This window comes from Struthio camelus, chromosome 6 (assembly GCF_040807025.1).
Source record: "Struthio camelus isolate bStrCam1 chromosome 6, bStrCam1.hap1, whole genome shotgun sequence".
Lineage (NCBI taxonomy): Eukaryota > Metazoa > Chordata > Aves > Struthioniformes > Struthionidae > Struthio > Struthio camelus.
Genome location: NC_090947.1, coordinates 1,131,509 through 1,150,616, shown reverse-complemented (window position 1 = coordinate 1,150,616; position 19,108 = coordinate 1,131,509). Strand labels below are relative to the sequence as shown.

The window sequence follows — 19,108 nt, the reverse complement described above, 5'->3', positions numbered from 1 at the left end:
CAGGGCCCAAAAAGAGGGCTCGTCCGGGAGTTGAACCCGGGACCTCTCGCACCCAAAGCGAGAATCATGCCCCTAGACCAACGAGCCAGGATAGTGCAGGTAGGACCCCACCAAGCTCTGCTCCCACATCCTGTAGCACTGGGCATGGGATGGGGCCCAGTGCTGCAGGGGGATGGTTCCCCCTAAATGTTCCCCTCTCCTTCCCCCTCTATTCTTGGGCCAGCAGCTCTCCTATGTTCCCCTGGAGAGAAAACATAACACAGCGTGGAGGATATGCCCAGGATCCTGGGGAAAAGGTTCTGGCTTTGCCTCCCTGCACACCTCAGCTCCAGCTTCCTCAGCTCTCTGTGGCTGTAAAGCTAGAGGACCTCAAGGGTCTGCACATCCCTCCTCTCTTCAGATCGCTCCAATGCCAGGGGGCCCAGTCAGGATCCAGCTGTTCCCTGGGCAGGAGCTGCTGCCCAGAGGACAAGGCTGGGGCTGCCTTGGTCCCCACCTCCCTTCCTCCAGCCCAGACTTTCCCCAGACGGCCCTGGGCAGCCCTGCATGCCATGGCCCCAGGCCCCACCTGGGGATCCCCGCACCAGCCCTGGACCCTGCGAGTAAAACCTCACGCTGTGAGCAGGATTCGAACCTGCGCAGGGAAACCCCCATTGGATTTCGAGTCCAACGCCTTCACCCCTCGGCCATCACAGCCGCAGGCGCAGGCAGCTTGGGGGTGCACGGGAACCTGCCCCCGCCGGCCCTGGGGCACCCACGCGGCCCTGGTTTTCATCGTCCATGATGCTCCCCCCCCAAGTCTGGCCCCAGGGCATCCTATCCTGGCTCCTCATAGCCGCTCTATTTTCCGGGCATTGAGGAAGTCTCCTGGCTCTCTGTTGTCATTCCACCCGCACAAACAGCTCAGCATCGTTCTGCCCTCCTGGACCAGCAGCAGGGTCTTTGCCCACAAATCAGCCCCCTGGGCAGTGGGACCCAAAGGCAACGTAACCAGCACCCTCCCTCAGCAGCCCAGAAATCTGGGAGACATACACTGGATGTACATCAACCTTTGCCACCCCGGCTCGTTGGTCTAGGGGTATGATTCTCGCTTAGGGTGCGAGAGGTCCCGGGTTCAACTCCCGGACGAGCCCTCCTTTTAGGTTGCATCTTTAGCCAAGCCAGCACTGAACTTGTCTGGGTGTGGCCTTTGGCTTTCTCCCCCACAGTCGTCCCAGGTCCTTGGGCTCTGCAGGACAAGTGGGGTTTCTTTGCATGCCTAGGGGTCCAAGCTCTGCTAGGTCCTGAGCTTGGATGGCAGATGAGGGGCAGCCAGGACCTGGATGCCCCATGCCCCCTGCCCCACGTGACAGCCTGTGCCGGGCTGGCAGCAGGATGGGGCACAGGGGCGGTGAGTGCTGGGCGCACAGAGCTGCCACAATCCCAGCATGGGCGTCGCTGGAGACGGCATCCACAAGCTGACACCAACCTCCAGGCTTTTCCTTGCACCCCCCTGCTCAGGGAAGGAGCTCCGGCCCCCGGCATCCCCCAGTTGCCTGCAAGGACCAGGGCCAGGGCCACGGCCATAGCATCTCTCCCTCACCCCGTGCCTGTTTTCGAGCCTCTCCGAGAGAGGCCAGGTCAGATCAGGCCGCCAGAGCCACCTGCTCGAGCAGGTGTCCAGCGCGGGGCCAACGCTGCTGCGTGCTGCCCAGAGTTTGTCAGCGACGCGGCCGGAGCAGGGAGGGCCCTCTGCCTGCGTCTGGGCTGCGGTGCCGGGGCTGGACCGGGCCACAGCTGCAGGCCCTATGGTCCCCCAGCCCTGGGGGGCATGGCAGCAGCTGGGCTGTGTGGGTGGGCGGCGGTGCCCAGGGAGCACAGGCAGCCCCCCGGCACGGGGATGTAGCTCAGTGGGAGAGCGCTTGCTTTGCATGTAAGAGGCCCTGGGTTCAAGCCCCAGCATCTCCAGGTGCCTTTTCCTCCTGAAAGACATTCTCTTGGCAATGGCTGGGATAGAGAGTCCTCACTTAGGTCCCCTATTGGGACTCTTGTGTACTGGCTGGGCTTATCTTTCTTCCCAGGCGCTTCCACCCTACAACTGTTTCCTCTTCCCTCCCCACAGGAGCTGCAGGTAGTGGCGTACATGGGCCGTGAGTTGTCTCTGCGCAGCACGGGGCAGTACATCACCCTCACTGAGATCACACCTGCCAGCAGAATAGTCCGATAAGCTGCCTCTCCTCCTTGCGTTGGGCACCATTGCGTTGGGCGCCATTGACCTGGCTCCCGTGGACGGGCTGTGACGGGGTTCCACAAACCGGCCTGACAAACGCAGGCCCATTGGTGCCCAAAAGAAGGGCTCGTCCGGGAGTTGAACCCGGGACCTCTCGCACCCAAAGCGAGAATCATACCCCTAGACCAACGAGCCAGGATGGCACCACTGGAGCCACCTGAGGCCGGCTTCAGCACCCCTTGTCCCTGGGTATGACATGGGACTCAGTCAGGGCCAAGAGCTGGTGGCACCACGCGGGCTCAGCCCTCTGCCAGGAGCACTTTAGGCAAACCCACACCCCGTGCCCCATGGCTGTGGGTTCTGCATCTCCACAAAAGTGCAAGGACATCACCATCCTTCCGTGGCCCCGTCCTCCAGCACGTCCCCTCAGAAAGCCCATTTCACATGGCCCCAGCGATAACGGGCTCCAGCCCCTGTATGCCTTGTCCGTGCTCCCCCAGGGCTGCAAAACCTGTAAAACCCCAGGGCCCACTCCTGCCTTCAGACCGCTCCAGTGCCAGAGGGCCCAATCGGTCCAGGAGCTGCTGCCCAGAGGACAAGTCTGGGGCTGCCTTGGTCCCCACCTCCCTTCCTCCAGCCCAGGCTTTCCCCAGACGGCCCTGGGCAGCCCTGCATGCCATGGCCCCAGGCCCCACCTGGGGATCCCCACACCAGCCCTGGACCCTGCGAGTAAAACCTCACGCTGTGAGCAGGATTCGAACCTGCGCAGGGAAACCCCCATTGGATTTCGAGTCCAACGCCTTCACCCCTCGGCCATCACAGCCGCAGGCGCAGGCAGCTTGGGGGTGCACGGGAACCTGCCCCCGCCGGCCCTGGGGCACCCACGCGGCCCCAGGGGCTCACCGTGCCCCACCGCCTGCTCCTGCAGCCTGGCCCCAGGGCACTCTGACCTGGCCCCTCCTGACCACTTTGTCTTCTTGAGACGTGGGAAAGTCTCCTGGGCCGTCGCTGCCATCCCCCCATGCAGGTTGGCCAGCCCCACGCTGGACACCATGGGTGGCAGCAGGACCCTTGTCCAAAATGCAGCCCCTTGGGCCACTGGGGCCAAAGAGAACGGCGTCAGCTCACCCCCGGCACCCAGAACATGTGGGGCACAGGGTCTGGGTGCACAGGGACAGCGCCCCCATCTCCCAGGGCCACGGCCGGGGCTGGCGTACACGGTGCAGGCACGGCAACGGCAGCGCAGCTGGGCTGTCACTGGGGCATGGCCTGCAGCCGCTCGGCTTCCTGCCCCATGCAGGTACAGGCAGCCCTTGCCCTGGGGGCTGTCTCCAGAAAAAACATCCCCTGACCTGCCCCAGAGCTATCCTCCCAGCTCTGGAGTCCCTTGAGTAACCTCATGGCCAGTCAGCAGCTCCTGGGTGGGTGGGAAAAGAGAGCAACCAGAAGGATTTCCCGGGAACCAGGGAGAAAACCCGGCCATGGAGGGAGCCCATCCTCTAGACAGGAGAGGGAAACCTCCTGCCAGGAGGGTCCTTGGAAGGAGGAGGGAGGTTTCCTCCAAGGGCGCAGTGCTTTCTACCACTGCAGCCACTGGGGCAGATGGCTTTCTAGAAGAAAAGCACCTGGAGATGCTGGGGCTTGAACCCAGGGCCTCTTACATGCAAAGCAAGCGCTCTCCCACTGAGCTACATCCCCATGCCGGGGGGCTGCCTGTGCTCCCTGGGCACCGCCGCCCACCCACACAGCCCAGCTGCTGCCATGCCCCCCAGGGCTGGGGGACCATAGGGCCTGCAGCTGTGGCCCGGTCCAGCCCCGGCACCGCAGCCCAGACGCAGGCAGAGGGCCCTCCCTGCTCCGGCCGCGTCGCTGACAAACTCTGGGCAGCACGCAGCAGCGTTGGCCCCGTGCTGACACCTGCTCGAGCAGGTGGCTCTGGCGGCCTGATCTGACCTGGCCTCTCTCGGAGAGGCTCGAAAACAGGCACGGGGTGAGGGAGAGATGCTATGGCCGTGGCCCTGGCCCTGGTCCTTGCAGGCAACTGGGGGATGCCGGGGGCCGGAGCTCCTTCCCTGAGCAGGGGGGTGCAAGGAAAAGCCTGGAGGTTGGTGTCAGCTTGTGGATGCCGTCTCCAGCGACGCCCATGCTGGGACCGTGGCAGCTCTGTGCGCCCAGCACTCACCGCCCCTGTGCCCCATCCTGCTGCCAGCCCGGCACAGGCTGTCACGTGGGGCAGGGGGCATGGGGCATCCAGGTCCTGGCTGCCCCTCGTCTGCCATCCAGACTGTGTCACAGCAGGACCAGGAGCCTAATGCAGGGGGAGCAGGTGCACTGTCCTTACTAAGCCCAAAGCCTTGGAGCACCCAAAGGGCATGAAGCGGATGGGGACCAACAGGGTGAATGCCCATGGCTGGGCTCCCTGTGAACTCTGCGCTGGCTTGGCTAAAGAGACAACCATGGCACCCAAAAGGAGGGCTCGTCCGGGAGTTGAACCCGGGACCTCTCGCACCCGAAGCGAGAATCATACCCCTAGACCAACGAGCCAGGACATTGGAGCTGCGGCCACTCTGGCCCAGAGCAGGCACTCCACCGCTCTGCGCGCAGCCAGGGCCCAGTGCTCGCTGGTGGTGCCAGGTGGGCACGGGGGACACAGGCTGCAAGTGTGTGCAGCACAGGAAATCCCTGTGACTGTTCTCTTTCTCTGAACCCCAGGAGATGCTGACTGTGGGGTCAATGGGGTGCAGGAGCTGCTCCTTCAGCAGCTCCCAGTCGCTTGAGGGGTCGCAAGACTGAGAGGTTGGTTCTGGGGCAGGTCAGGGAATGTTTTTTCGGATGCAGCACCCAGGGCCAGGTTTATGTATGTACCTGTATCTGTGCAGGGCAGGAAGCCCAGCTGCTGCAGGACCACGGCCCAGCTAAGAGTTCCAGGTGGTGGGACCTCCCCTTTTTGATGGTGTTAGAGTAGGGCAGCAGTGCAGGGAACTTGTTAAAGAGTTGATTTTTGCAAAGTCTGGATGCTGCGAGGCTCAGACGCGAGGTTCTCATTTGCCCTCTAACAAACAGCTGCAGCAATTGCCCTAGCCAAGCACTGCAGTGCTTGCAAGGGGCATAGGTGACAGGAACGGGCTAATTATATTACACTCCAGGCTGTGCCAGAATTACTACCCGCTCTCCTAGAGCACATCCAGATCGCTGTCAGCTGGGCCCAGGGGAACCAGGAAGGAAGAACTGGCTGTGGGCCGTGCAGTCAAACCTCTCTCCTCTTCCCTATGATGCAAGTCATGGAGCTGTGGGGAGGAGCGGGCAGGGAGGGTACTGCACCCTTGTGATTTCTCTCTGGCAAAATCCCCTTCAGCTGCCCAGCTTCTCCCGGGCTACTTGATGAGCACTAGCAGCAGCCATCTCCACCCAGCAATAAGCAGATTATCCTTCTCTTCTTTGGGAAATGTGCAGGCGCCTAATACTCAACAAATGTGAATTCACAGCCTTGGAATATTTAACTTCCATCGAATTTAAAACTCAGATCCCTGACTGTTCCAATACCAGCACCCTGTCAAACTTTTGGATCTGAGCTATGTTTTCATCGCGCTTATCTTTGTCTCCCTAGCAGCAGCACCTTCCCCTGGGGCTGGTCTCCCCTGTGGCAGATACTCAGAGGAAAAAGGGTGGTAGGGGACAGCTGGAAGCAGCGTCTGGAGGTGATTCGGACTCAGGGTGAGATGTAGCACTGGCAGAGCAAGCAGGGTTGCAGGCTTGCAAGGGCAAGAGCCCCGCAAGCACCACTCCCATGGGCAGCTCCAGGAGGGCTAGACTGGGACGCTGGTACCTTTTGATTTGTGTGCTTCGTCCCAGGTGACTCACACAGTAGGGAGACCTGTTATTTTCCTGCTTTATGGGATTTCCAGCCCTGGAGAAGAACCAGAGCACTAGGCGAGGAGTCCCCTGGGGTGCTGGAGTCATTGCCTGTCTGGCTTGCCGGGCTGGGCACAGGAGCCTTGCATGGGGAAGAAGGCGGCAAGTGAAACCACAGTGAGCCTCTGCCCTGCAGTTAACCCGTGGGTGCAGCAGTCAGTGCCTCAAGAAAGGATGCTGTCCTGATAGTGTCCTCTCCTCTCTGCTATCCCTGCTCTGCAACCATTTTCTCTCTTCTTCCTAAAGCCTAAGAGCAGAATCCCTCTCTGCTTTTGTGGGAAATTGCATTGCAAAGCTCAATGTGGAAACCTCAGGGAAAAGAAGGGGTATTTTGGGGGGCAAACAAATTCCATTCATTCCCTCATGCCCGCACTCTCCCAGGCCCTGGGGCCCAGTCTCCACATGGCTTGCTCCAGAACGCGTGTCTCCAAGTACTCTGACCAGTAGTCCTTGCTGTGGCCAAGAAGACAAGGGACGCTACCTAGCGAGGCCACCTCACATCCCTGGGTTGGCCCTCAGCTTGATGCTGGCATGCTGGGAATGCGCTTTTTCCTACCCTGTAGGAGTTGGCAGTGGATCTGTCTCTCCATCCTGTCGCGCTGCTGTGAGTCACCAGGATTTCTGGTCTCCTAATCTGGAAGTGCAGGGAAGCTGCACGTGGATGAGCTGGGATCTTGCTCACTGGCTAATCCAGCTGCCATCAATCCCTCTGTCCTTGTAGCCTGTCTTGTGCTGCTGGGGGCCTACACACCCAAGATTCCCATTTGCACTAATCCTCACTGTTCTGCGATATTTCTCTATGCTTTTTCATTTGTTCCAACCTAAACCACGGCTTCATCCCTCCTCCTCTTCCTTTCCTCCATTCCCAGGGGAGCAATGCAACCCAGCACACACTACTGCATTTGCCTGGAGCTGTGGGCTCCCCCTGGTACCCACTCTGTGCAGGAGATGCTCACTGGCTGCTTCTAACGGCTTCCCCCAAGCAGAGAAATGAAGAGAAACATGAGTGAGCCCATTTGCTTAGTGCAGTGGTGCGGGTCAGGGTTTTCCCACAGTTACGCACTCCCCAAAGAAGAGATCTACACCCCCCATGGATGTGACCCCGCAATGGGGAGCTGCCACCGTCACCTTGGGCTGAGCTGCTTCCGCTGCTCCCTGTTGAGCTGAACTAGCGCACCATCACTCATGGACTGTAATCTTTGCAGTCGGTTTCATTAAAGCAAAGGATAGGAGAAAATGAAAGGGAATAGCTGTCTCCAGGAAGCAATGATTACTGCAGAAGGATGCTGAGTGACAGCAGGGAGATGGTTTCCTCCGAGGAAATGAGCAGGCAAGGGAAGATGGGATGTGAGTAGAAGACATGAACCTCAACAGATCCAGATATGGCAGAAGGATCCCATTTGAGCTATGCTCCAGGCTTTTCCAAGAAACACTTCTGTTGCTATGGTCATGAAGCAGGCAATGCTGGGACCAAAACCTAGGATCCAGCTCTTTCCTTCCATATGCATACTTCTGTTTTCCAGTCTTTATTTTTCAGCTCAGCTTTTCTCCTGCAAACACACCCTCAGTCTTGGTCTGTAGCTCCCTATTTCTCACTAGGCCCTTTTGCTCCACCACCTTGGCAGGAACCTGTATTTTAGGGCCTGATTAGCAGCTCTGTGGGGTCCTGCCCAGGGCAAGTACTGGCTAGGGGAAATATGTGACAGAGTGAATTCAGGACAGCTCTTAAGCTGGGAGCCAAGACCACAGGGCTCCAGGGCAGGGAGTCACAGCACCCATGAAAGACAGGGAGCCATTGTCCCCTGGGACAAGGTTCCCTGCAGAGCCCTGAGGTCCTCTATTCCTTGACTCTGGCTGCACTAAGGCATCACATTTTTTAAAGTCAGATCAAGGATGCATGCAGATTTTAGTCTCCTTTGGGACACTGGTTCTTCAGAGAAAAATTGGTACAACTTCACCGATGGAGCCATTCAACAAAAAGTCATCTCAAAATGTTGCTATTCTTTTTCCCTGCTCAATCCTGGTTACTGTCCTGCCAAGCAAACAGGTGAAAGACAGTCATACACACTCTAGATGCCTATGGCTTTCTAATGAGTCTTTTGCTAGAGAATCATTGCTCTTCCACTTTGCAATCTTTGGTAGCATTTTGTATCTCTTCTCCAAGGATAATTCCTAGAGCTTGGATAAAAATATCTGAGCAGTCCTTGGAGTAGAGTTGTGAATCCACCTCTCTCTTCTCCTGGTGTTCTGATTGCTGCGCAGAAGCCATGTAAATTATCTCCAAATTAGGAGCGTCTCTGTGAAGATCTTCTGAGCAATAAAATAAGCTGAGCTTGGTCACAGGCTTTTGAAGGCCAACATGCTTTCCAGCTTAGTGCAGTCTTTCATCATAAACACTCATAAACTTTATGCAAAGTGTCACATTACCAAAACACTCAAAGTACGAAGGAAGATTTCAACACTATCTGTGGCGGTCTTAGTCATGTCCTTGTCCTCTTTCCATCAGCTGAAAAAGTTCTGCTTGATGGTACATGGCATCTTAAAGAGGCTCTTTCAATGTCTAGTATCTTCTCCTAGAGGCACCTGCACCCTCTCCCTGTAAAATAATTATTCCTAAATTCATCTCATCTGTTCAGCCAGCTCATCCCACAGCTCGAAGTCATGCATCCTCGTCTTTGGGAAGAGCTAAGGGGGCTTACTTGGGCTGTGGCCAGGGATGGGGTTAGCCTCTGGGCTATGACAGTCAGCACGTGTGTGTGTGTGTGTGTCACTGGACTGCTCCCGTGGGACACCTGTGAGCTGACCAACCAGGTGACAACATCCACAACTAATTTAGCTCTTAAATTATCCTCCTACTGGCAGCTGTGTAACTCACAGGTGGTTACTAACTGGTCCAACTCTTGCCTTTGTATCTAGAGTGCATGGGGAAATTACATTTTTTTTCTTCATGTCTGTATTACTATGTTCATATATCTTTACTGATGGCATTACCAAAGGCGTAAGTGTCCATCACACTTGGTGTTTCTGAGAAATTCTAGGATGCCTCATCCCATAATATCTCCAATAATAGGTGCTCAGTTGCAGATCTTGACAAACTTGGGCTTCTGAATGTCTTTGTGTTCAGAGAAAGCCCGGGTAACTGTACACTGTGCTTTCACATTGCTGGAACCCCCCTTTCACTGGCAGGTGGGGGGATGCTGCTGTGGGCATGGACTACTGGACAAGGTTCATGCCTAGCCAGGGTGGAATGGCATTTCCAAAGCCATCATGTTGAGCTAGCACTTGGAGATAGGTATATTCACCTCATATTACTCGTGTGGCTCAGTGAAGGCGAAATGCTTCAGTCACATCTCTATATATGCATGCATATGTGTGCATGCAGGAGTACAGAATAAAATGTTTTCTATTGCTTCATAAAGAGATATAGCCAGATGCAGATTTATCACATGCCTCACTTCAGCATCTTTGCTATCTAGGTTTGAGTCATTACACGCTTATTTGTATTAAGGCCCCTTTTTCCACTTCCTGGTGTAAAGAGTAAGAATGACAAGCCGAATGCTTGAGCTCTGGCTTTGTCACTGGCATATATCTTAAGAAGCTTTGACTCTTTATCTTCATAAAATGTTGTAGACATAGGAGAGCTGAAGCAATGCCCTTGAGATATATGGGAGGGAAATATTTTTATATTCATTCCGAGTATTTTTCCACAAAAAAAAAATGTTTTGGGATTGATTTATTTTCATGGAGGTACAGATATTTCAAGCTTCTGCAGACACTGCAGGCAGAAAGCAAGGTTGGAAATGACCAAATTTCTTATTACACAGAAATTTCACCTGTTACTCAGCTCTAGATGTGCCTGTAGCCAGTATGGCAGTATCAGGACCTTTCTCTAATGCTGCAAGTAGTTCGACATCACTCTGTTCAGCAGCACACAGCAAGACCCCAGGAGGAGCAGGTCTGACATGCTGAGCTGTCTGTTCTCTGGTTATACTGCAGCAGCCTTAGGTAGCACTACTCCAACCCAGCACAGAGCCGGGCATGCAGTAACCATTCAAAGGTGCCTCTCCCAAGAAACTCATATCTGCCTTTTCTCCCCGGGGCCCACATCCATCCTCCTTAGCTCACCAAAAAAATTGCTGCAAAAACAAGAAAAAGGCCATTTGGAAACATCCAACCTCAGTGTTCCCACTTCCTCAAGGGAACAGCCAATGAAGTTGCTCTGGAAGGAAGTCCTCCCTGCCGTGCCACTAAGCAGGTTGTCATTATGGGGCAATAGGAGAGGTTTCCAGGTTAAGAAAGTCCCCTTTGGGCCGGATGCAGTAAACCACACGCTTTTGTCAGCGCAGCATGGAGCTAAGCAGCAGAAATTCCTATTTCAATCAGAAAAGAAAACCCTCGCACAGCAGTAAGTTGCTCCAGAATAGGTTATCACTTCAGACTGGAGGCAAAGGGAACACCAGAAGACTCAGGCTATGATGCAGTATGTCTTTAATGAGAAGAAAAAGTAGAATAAATAGTTCAGAGCATAAGTGTATTTCCAGTGCTCAGTAAAGAAATGGATAATCTCCCACTTAAGGACAAACAGATCCCTACAACTTGTTCCTCTGTCCCCATTGCCCCTGTGACTATCACCTTCCATCTACAGCCAGCTATAAGCATTTTAGCCCAGCCAATAGCAAATGCTGTGAAACCCCATAGAATGGGACACTTACACGGAAATATGAAGTGAAGCATAGCAAGCAAGATATGTAGAGGCATGATCTTGACTGACGACAACTTCACACAGCTCCGTTACTTCCAGAGGGAGCTGCAGATGCCTCCCACACTTTGGAAACCCACGGACATTTCCTTAGTCCTCTTCCCAGATCTTTTTTCTGTGTTTCATTTTTCCTTTCCTACGTGGCCGTTCTGCTGGCATCGGTGGGATGAGGTGCACCAGCAGGAAAACCTCTACAGCCCACTGCTGAGGCACAGTAGTCCAGCATCCCCCGACCCCCGGGAGCCACAGGACACGACAGGGACCCCACAGCATCTGAGGTAGCTCCCGATAGCTGCCGATGCCGTGGATCCCACCGTTGTGTTTTGCGGGTAGGAGCTGAAGATGGGGCCGGGCAGGGTCACCGCAACAGTGGGAGGCTGGATGATGGCCGTGGAGTCCCCGCACCGCCTGAAGCATGGCTCATTGCAGCTGGTGGCGAGTGGCCTCGGGCCGCAGGAGGAGGAGAGGCACAGGTCATAGCAGGACATTGCTCTGTGAGGAGGTAAACCTGGAAGTCAGAGTAAGGCAAAAGCACGAGGCAGAGGCTGGGCTGCTGCTGCTGATCCCTAACTCAGCGGCTCCAGTAATGAGAGCGTAGGAGAACTAGCTAGAGGGTGAGTTTGAACCGTTTAGAAGCCCTCGAAGGAAGACTTTCCAAAAGACACAGAGGCAGTTTTGGCGGAAGTCAGCTTCCCCCTTCCCTCCTCCTGTAACTTCCTCTTGCAGGGAAGCAAGGAGTTTAGTCTGAGTGGCACAAGAAGAAAGCTGAATGTCAGGGAATAGAAAACGGAAATCGGAGCTGTGGAGGAGTGTTCTGGGCAGTGGGAGGCACAGCAGGCTGAGTACGCTGAGACCAGGCTCTGCTGCACACCATCTGCCCTCGAAGGCAGGACTGAAAGCTGACAGAAAGCCTTCATCAAACAAAATGCTCATTAAAACACATTCAGTTGTGATAAAACCCACCTAAATCAGTACAACACAAGTGATCTGGATTTAGCTATCCCATCCCAAAATCCAAGAGACCTCTGCTGCCCTTCTTTGAAGGGTGGCACATTGATCCCTGTAACTTGGGAATGCGCTAGTTTATTTTTAACAGGGAAAATAGTGAAGGATGCACCTGGCTATATGGTTAGAGACCCTCGCCTTAACCCTATCAGTCCTGCGGCCCACAACCCCTGCGGTTTGAACCCCAGCACCTCATTTTGCAGAAGAAAGAAACCCTGCTCCAATGTTGCTCCCCAGGCAGGAGATAGATAACAAACCTTGAACTTTTATGGAGCAGAAAACACCAGCGAGAGCAATAGTTCAGCCCGGAGAAGGAGGCAGAATCTGTTTCAGCTCACCCAGGTGCCAGAGGAGGCTGCAGACAGGGAAGCAGATAGTAGGGCCAGGTGCCGCATGGGGTTTTATACCGTGCCCCGACCCCCAGGGGGACAGGAGCAGGCACATTCTCTCCACGTGAAACTCCAGCAAACAGCAGTTTTTGCCTGGAAAGCTTTGCCAGCTGATTAAACAGTTCCCTCTTTCATCTGTCATGTTTTGCTTCCATTTAATGCTAAGTAAGATTGAAATGATTCAAGCTAAAGCAGTAATTATTAATTAATTATTATTAATTATTAGCAGTAATAATTAATTAGTAATTAATTAGGCAAAGTGCCTTTTAGGTCTTATGCTATGAGGCAGGAAAGTGTTTCAGCAGAATTTAGGGCAGGCACATCCCTGATGCCCATCCTCACCTCCCTCCCTACCTCTTTCTGAGCGCAACCATAGATCACTTGGGAATTCAGCTCTCAAGTATACCTGGGCTGAACTCATGAGTTTGTGGATTTAGGCTGAACACAAGAAACCTGCATCCTTCAGACATAAACCCTAAGTAAAATGGCCAGGTTCCTGCACTGTGTCAGCCTCGTACACTCTCATACGTGACAAGAAAATCAGGAAAGCCACAAAGGGCTGTGAAGAATCATGTGAGAGTCGCAGAAAAATGCCAAGGAGCTGCACAAAAAAATCAAGTGGTGATGAGGATGGTGAGGGCGTTTCTGCAGCCAGGCAGAGTGCTGAACATCCCTTGTCCTTCGCAAGGTGCCCATGGAGTATGGACACGGACACAATGCTGAAGGGGAGCCGCAGAAGTTAAACTGTTCCAGCACAATCAAATTGTTGCATTTTTTGGGTCTGCTCTCCATGTCCTTAAAAGATTTCATCTTTTTTATTATTCCTCATGCCCACAGTACAAATTCTGCTTGGAAGGTATATCATAATCAAAGACACAGAAAGGTCTTCAAGTAGATACTGGAGTCCATTCCTGAAAGTGATGCACACCTAAACTGATTTATTTTGCTTGATGAGCCTATTCCAGAGGCCAAAAGCCTTTCCATCTTGCTCTTTGGACAGGCTAAGAGCAGTGAACTACAAGCTCGCAGCCTTTTTTTGCTGGGATGCAGTGACATAGACAAGACATTTTAATTACAGGCTGCCACGTGACACCAGATTGCTCTGCTAAAACCCTGTTAGCTGCCAAACCGCTGAGGAGCTACAGAAGTCCCGACCTGCACTTAAACGTGAGTTGTCTTCGATTTGGGGAGAGGGAGTCAATGACTTCGTATCCAGCAGGCGAGTGAGCCATCAGGCTCTAGGGGCAAGGAAAGTTTGAGGAAGGCTTTTCATTTAATGCTAGCAGAGACCAGGTTTGAAAGCATAAACATCTTCTACCCCAGAATAAATCACGGCAGGACTGGGGGGATGTGTGAAATGCATGTGTGGAGCCAGGTATTTTCAGCATCACTGTTAAACACATACCTCACCGGGTTTTCTGGGTGCCTTGAGTCACTAAGGTGATGTGGTCCTGTACAGCCAGGATTTGTAGCCCTGAATTGGCCCTAGTCACTCCTTCCTGCCCTGTTTGCCAAGGCAAAAAAAAAGCTTTTTAGGGGTGCTGGAGTAACGCACAGCTCATTTTAACGTTGTTCTGTAGAGGGGAAGAGGAAATAATTTTTTTCAGTGGTGCAGAGGAGGACACATGCTTCAACCACAGGCAGCCCTGCAGCCTGCAGGGGTAAAGCGGGGGACTGTGGTTTCAGGTAGCTCCCAGGGTCCAGGTAACTGCTTTTTCCCTCTCTTGAATAACAAAACAAAAACATCACAGGTACCTCCTGGTCCCATAGTCTAAGAATTAAATCCTTCTTCTGCCAGTTAGGGTTTCTTCTCCTTCACTGGTTATCTTCCATCCCTTTTTCGTGCCTCTGATAGTGAGTCCTCCTGACTCCAAGAAAAAAAGATTTTCCTGGGAAGACACCTTTCCCAGCTCCCAGCATAGGCTGGGATCTTCTTATTTGCAGCCTGACTGTGTGCTTCCGTTTCCCAGTGCAATTTAAGTATTTGAGGTCCAACTGCTCACATTAGATCATATACGATTGCACACCAGTAGAATATCAGTGCATGCTGTGGTGCTTAAAACACGCTCGTAGGGGCAATTAAAGAGTGAAATTGCTGAATGTGTGCAATCCAGGCACCGAAACAAGTCCTTTGTCCGGAGAAGAGGAAAGGGGAAACAAAAGGCACACGTTAGCCTGATAAAAAAAGCAGATTTGTGTAATGAATGGGATTAAACCAAAGGCAAACTATACAGGAAAGAGTTCCTCTGGGAAATGCAGGTATCTGGGAGAGAGATGGGACTGGCTTTACTAACCCTTTTTCTCAGAAGATGAGTACTTTCTGCTTGAGACCTGACTTTCTCTGGAGGAACAATAAAACCAAGAAAATACCATCTAATCAAACATGTCAGACCCATTTTAATGACTTCCGCAGTGGATTCAGAATGTGTTGTCATCTCAGCCCTGTTTCTTCCTGCAGGTAAGAGCATGGGGAGAAACATGGCCTGAGACCAATAACCCCTCTGCCTCCCTGCAAAGATGTGTTTCCCTTTCTATTGCCAGCCCCAGTAGCACTTTGCAACCTCTGAGCAAACAAGAGCAGGTTCAGCAGGTGAGATCATTAATCTAGATGGAGGCATATATTTAACTTGAAAGAAAGAGCAAAAGAGACAGGCAGGAGGAAGTCAGCCATGTACGGATTCACCCTGGCGCAACAGGGTGGTGCCTGTTCTCCAGGGCCCAGCACTGCTTTCACATTGTGCTGGCTGGAGCAGGCATGGCCCTGCACAGCCCACCACGGCTGGCGGTGCATCTTCTGCAGGTGTTTTCCTCTGATCACTCACCTGCAAGGCAGACGCTTTCCCTAGCTAAGCCACGGAGCCCAGCAACAGGGAGATGGTGGGAGTGGGAGGGGAGGGCAAGGAGGGGATAACGTTCACCTAGATCTGGGCACTTGCATGCCCCGTCTGGGATGGCCCAGCCCCCCGAAGCTGCACTTGAGGGAAAGCTAGCAAAAGATGGAGACAGTAAGGACCTCCTCCGGGTGCTGTAGGGCTCAATCAACTACTTCACGCAGGGGATGCACAACAGGCCCTGCATCAAAAGGCTCCTGCTCAGTGCAGGTGAGACAGGAGCCTGTAGGGATCCGACGAGGGTGGGATTCGAACCCACGCGTGCAGAGCACAATGGATTAGCAGTCCATCGCCTTAACCACTCGGCCACCTCGTCTGATATTCACTAAGTTATCTGAGTAATTTTTTTTTCTATTTGACCAAACAACCCAAAGGTGGGCAGCATCCAGGGCTGGCAAGGGGGAGGAGAATAGCGTTTGCCATTCACTTGTCCCTCTCTATTTTCCCCTTCATCTCCTTGTTCAGAGGAAAACACAGGGCAGAGTGAGGAGATTTGGGAGTCGGGGGGGGGGGGGGGGAGGGGGCATAAATATGTGTGCCTCAGGCTTTGTTGTGGTTTTTTGTAGTTCTCTGTCCCCACCTCCATACACCTGATGTGCCCAGAGGGTTTTCTGCATGCTTCAGCAGAGGTCACTCTTGCAAACGAAAGAGGAAGATAGTGGGAGCAGCTGGGCCAGCAAGCTATCTATTTCCCGAATACCCTAGTTTAGGAGATAGTTTGGTCATGTCACACCTCTGAGCACCCCAAAGAGCTTGGCCGTGCTGTGCCCGAGCAAAGACGAGCTGTCCAGCTGCCCAGCGTTACCGCCAGCCCTGGGCACACCTCTGGCAGGAAGCAAGCACCTGGCCAAAATACTCACTTTTACATGTCTTCCCAGGTCACTGAGTGTGTCATGGGGGTATAACTGGTCCAAGAAGTGAATGCTGACCTTCCCTATGCTCCTCTCAGTAGCTGTCAAGTGGAGGGGGAAGAAGCAGTGGCTCTTACAGGCCTCACATTTCCACATCAACCACTTGTTTTCTAAGAAGTGTTTTGTCTGAACCAGATTTCCTCCAAAATGAGTTTGCCTACTGCCCTGGCCATAGGTGGAGAAGCTGGGAGCCGGGGGTGACCCCAGCCAGGGGCACATCAGTCTCAGAGACACAGGGAACTTGGGACCACGAGTGGCCGATCGCATCTTCCTCCACCAAAAGGGGGTAACAGAGAAGATGCAGCCGGACCCTCCTCAAAGGGCAAAAGGATGGGAGGCCACAGGCACAAGCTACAGGCAGGGAAATCCTAACAAGCTTGGCAATAGACAGTACTACCAAAATGTTGACCATTGGGTCATACTTCCCATGCTGGAAGTCAGAGTGTCAGGAAACTCTCCTTCCTTCCAAGAGCGAGGCTGCCCTGGGACAGGGCACAGAGAGGATGGGGGGCTCCATCCTCGGACTCACCTGAATCTGAGCACCTGGTCTCAGCTTTGGGGTGGCCCTGCCCGTGCAAGGGACAGAAACCTCCAGTGATGCCCTCAGCTCGGGGCTGGGGTTTTGGAGGTGAGAGCAGGTGTAGGGCTGGGAGAAAAACAGTCCCCCCAGCGCAGGCACCACTGGGAGTCGAACCCAGGATCTCCTGTTTACTAGACAGGCGCTTTAACCAGCTAAGCCATGGCGCCCTGCTGCCCTCTGCCCCTGGCCCCCATGCACAGGGCACCCTGGGGTGGCCCAGCAGCACCCAGCATTCACCTGGCTCCAGGCATCCCTAGCCCTCTCCCCCCGCCGCATGACTGCATGCCTCGTAGCATTGCCCCTGCCCATAGTCCAGGTGCCCTGGCCCTGAAAACCCGTCCCCCGAGAGCACCCCCAGTGCCCACCCAGGCTGCTTGGGTGCGGGAAGCTCCTGCATCTCCCCTTCCAGTGCCAGCTGGGTTTGGGGCCTTGGCACCCTGTGGGGACTTGCCAGTTCGCTCCTCTTTTGCCCTACTGAGACCTTGCTGAGGCTGCCCCCAGCCCCTGCACCACACGGACGCGGGACCCTCAGTCTCGTTTTTCTTCTGATTTCCCACCCTGGCATCCCCAGGGCATCAGCCACATGCCTGGTGCATGCGTGCATGTCCGAGGCAGAAATCAGACAGGAAAGGCATTCTCCAGCTGTGCCAGCTGTGAAAGGGCTGCCCCCAGGGCTGCCCCCAACCCCTGGCACTGGCTGTTCCCAACCGTGGGGAGAGCCTGGGCTTGCACTGGATCTCCAGCCCATCAGCACCTGAGCCCACCTTTCAAACAGAGATGACCTGAGCACAATGAGGAACGCTTTCAGCCCTGTACAAGTATTTCCTGGGACAGCAGTCAGCATTTAAACCCTGGCGAACTGTACCAGAAAACTCTCCCAGGCAAAAATCCACCCCCAGGTCTCCCCCAAAGGGAAAGCACAGTGGAGCAAGTTGTGGTGCTTATCCCTCGCTCTTACGGCAGAGATGCGCACCGTGCACTCACAAAACGCAAGGATGGGGGGATGCCAGCTGGCTGGGCTGAGACTCCCAGTACCTGGCCTATTCCAAATGAGCAAGGGCTGGAGGTGGGGGGGGGCGGGACGGGCTGGTTTGTTGCAGGGACACAGAGCTGGAGAAGGTGGACGGATGGCAGCCGTTTCTATATTTCATGTATGCCTCACTAGCACCTGCTGCCCCAGGTCCACCTTGTCCTTTGTACAAGGGATAAAGGACTCAGTGCATTTGGCAGCTCTGGCAGACACAGGGACTCAAACCCTGGCACCTGCGAGTAAAAGCCAGATGCTTTTTCACCAGAGCTATCACAGATCTGTAGAGGGCAATGGAGGGCTACACAAGGCAAGGTCAGCAGACGTCACTGTCTGATAGCGGAGAAAACGCAGGGAGGTTTCCGGAGCAAGTGCTGTTCCTTTCACACCACCTTTGCAAAGCGGCCAGGCTACAGAGACAGCCAGAGCCCCTCATCCCTGCAGCCAAACCCTCCCACTGACATCACAGCCGCAGCACTTAGGGGTAGAAACTTTTGCGTTTAATGGTGCCATCCCATGGCCAGTTCATTCAGTCCTAAGTGAATGAGAAAGCCCAGAGGAAAATCCTTACCACTGGCACCTTACTGCGCTCTCTCCTTGCCCTTGTCTTGGCACCACGGATGGGGCAGAGGCAAGGTCCCCTCAGGCCAGGGCTGGGGTGCCGGGGTGGGGGGGAGGCAATGGGGACAGACTCCCAGAGTTGTCTGGGGGGGGCCAGCTGTGCCACCCTGGCTCGTTGGTCTAGGGGTATGATTCTCGCTTCGGGTGCGAGAGGTCCCGGGTTCAACTCCCGGACGAGCCCTCCTTTTGGGCGCTGCCTTTGCTCAACCAGGACATGGAGCCCCAGCACCCAGTAAGGGCAGCTGTGCCGGGTGCAACAGGGATGGGTGACCTGTTTTGTTGGGCACATCCCATCAGCTGGGACGGTCCCGCGAGAGCTGGGAGAGAAGTACTGCCCCGTGGCATATGGAAAGCAAAGACAGTGAGCACCTTGCATACCCACCCTGTTTACAGCTCCTGAGGCCAGGAAAAGGAAACAGCCACAGTCGTTTCTCAAAAACCTGGACGTGCCTGGGAAGAAACCCAAGCCCAGCCTGCAGAAGACCCAAAGGCTTTTCTGTGGGACTTCAGGGGGACTCTCCCATCACCACAGATGGTCCCCAGGAAACAGCTTTCAGAGGGAGAAGCAGCACCTTGAGATGCTGGAGACTGAAGCCAGGGGCTTCAGGCATGCAAAGCAAGCACTCTCCTACTGAGTTTCATCCCCCTGCCCGGGGGCTGCTTGGGAAAGTCTCCTCACCAGCCATTGCCGTGCCCTTCCCCTCCACCAACCCTGCCAAACTCGCAGCTCAGCTCAGCCCTGATCTGCTCCCAAGGGCTCATAGCAAGGCACTTCCCCCCAAAACAGCCCCTTGAGGGATGTGG

At 54.4% G+C, this 19,108-nt stretch overlaps 11 non-coding genes across 11 annotated transcripts; 3 read left to right on the top strand and 8 right to left on the bottom strand.

Moving 5' to 3' along the window:
- Positions 1–15: 15 nt before the first annotated feature.
- On the bottom strand, positions 16–87 carry TRNAP-UGG (transfer RNA proline (anticodon UGG)). The gene has a single exon. It is a non-coding gene; the product is annotated as a tRNA-Pro (tRNA).
- A 526-nt stretch (positions 88–613) lies between these two features.
- Positions 614–696, bottom strand: TRNAS-CGA (transfer RNA serine (anticodon CGA)). Its single transcript has one exon. It is a non-coding gene; the product is annotated as a tRNA-Ser (tRNA).
- A 365-nt stretch (positions 697–1,061) lies between these two features.
- On the top strand, positions 1,062–1,133 carry TRNAP-AGG (transfer RNA proline (anticodon AGG)). Its single transcript has one exon. It is a non-coding gene; the product is annotated as a tRNA-Pro (tRNA).
- A 742-nt stretch (positions 1,134–1,875) lies between these two features.
- On the top strand, positions 1,876–1,947 carry TRNAA-UGC (transfer RNA alanine (anticodon UGC)). The gene has a single exon. It is a non-coding gene; the product is annotated as a tRNA-Ala (tRNA).
- A 385-nt stretch (positions 1,948–2,332) lies between these two features.
- On the bottom strand, positions 2,333–2,404 carry TRNAP-UGG (transfer RNA proline (anticodon UGG)). The gene has a single exon. It is a non-coding gene; the product is annotated as a tRNA-Pro (tRNA).
- A 545-nt stretch (positions 2,405–2,949) lies between these two features.
- TRNAS-CGA (transfer RNA serine (anticodon CGA)) lies at positions 2,950–3,032 on the bottom strand. The gene has a single exon. It is a non-coding gene; the product is annotated as a tRNA-Ser (tRNA).
- Positions 3,033–3,835: 803 nt separating this feature from the next.
- TRNAA-UGC (transfer RNA alanine (anticodon UGC)) lies at positions 3,836–3,907 on the bottom strand. The gene has a single exon. It is a non-coding gene; the product is annotated as a tRNA-Ala (tRNA).
- Positions 3,908–4,681: 774 nt separating this feature from the next.
- Positions 4,682–4,753, bottom strand: TRNAP-CGG (transfer RNA proline (anticodon CGG)). The gene has a single exon. It is a non-coding gene; the product is annotated as a tRNA-Pro (tRNA).
- Positions 4,754–15,399: 10,646 nt separating this feature from the next.
- TRNAS-GCU (transfer RNA serine (anticodon GCU)) lies at positions 15,400–15,481 on the bottom strand. The gene has a single exon. It is a non-coding gene; the product is annotated as a tRNA-Ser (tRNA).
- Positions 15,482–16,749: 1,268 nt separating this feature from the next.
- Positions 16,750–16,823, bottom strand: TRNAT-AGU (transfer RNA threonine (anticodon AGU)). Its single transcript has one exon. It is a non-coding gene; the product is annotated as a tRNA-Thr (tRNA).
- A 1,590-nt stretch (positions 16,824–18,413) lies between these two features.
- On the top strand, positions 18,414–18,485 carry TRNAP-CGG (transfer RNA proline (anticodon CGG)). The gene has a single exon. It is a non-coding gene; the product is annotated as a tRNA-Pro (tRNA).
- Positions 18,486–19,108: the final 623 nt, after the last annotated feature.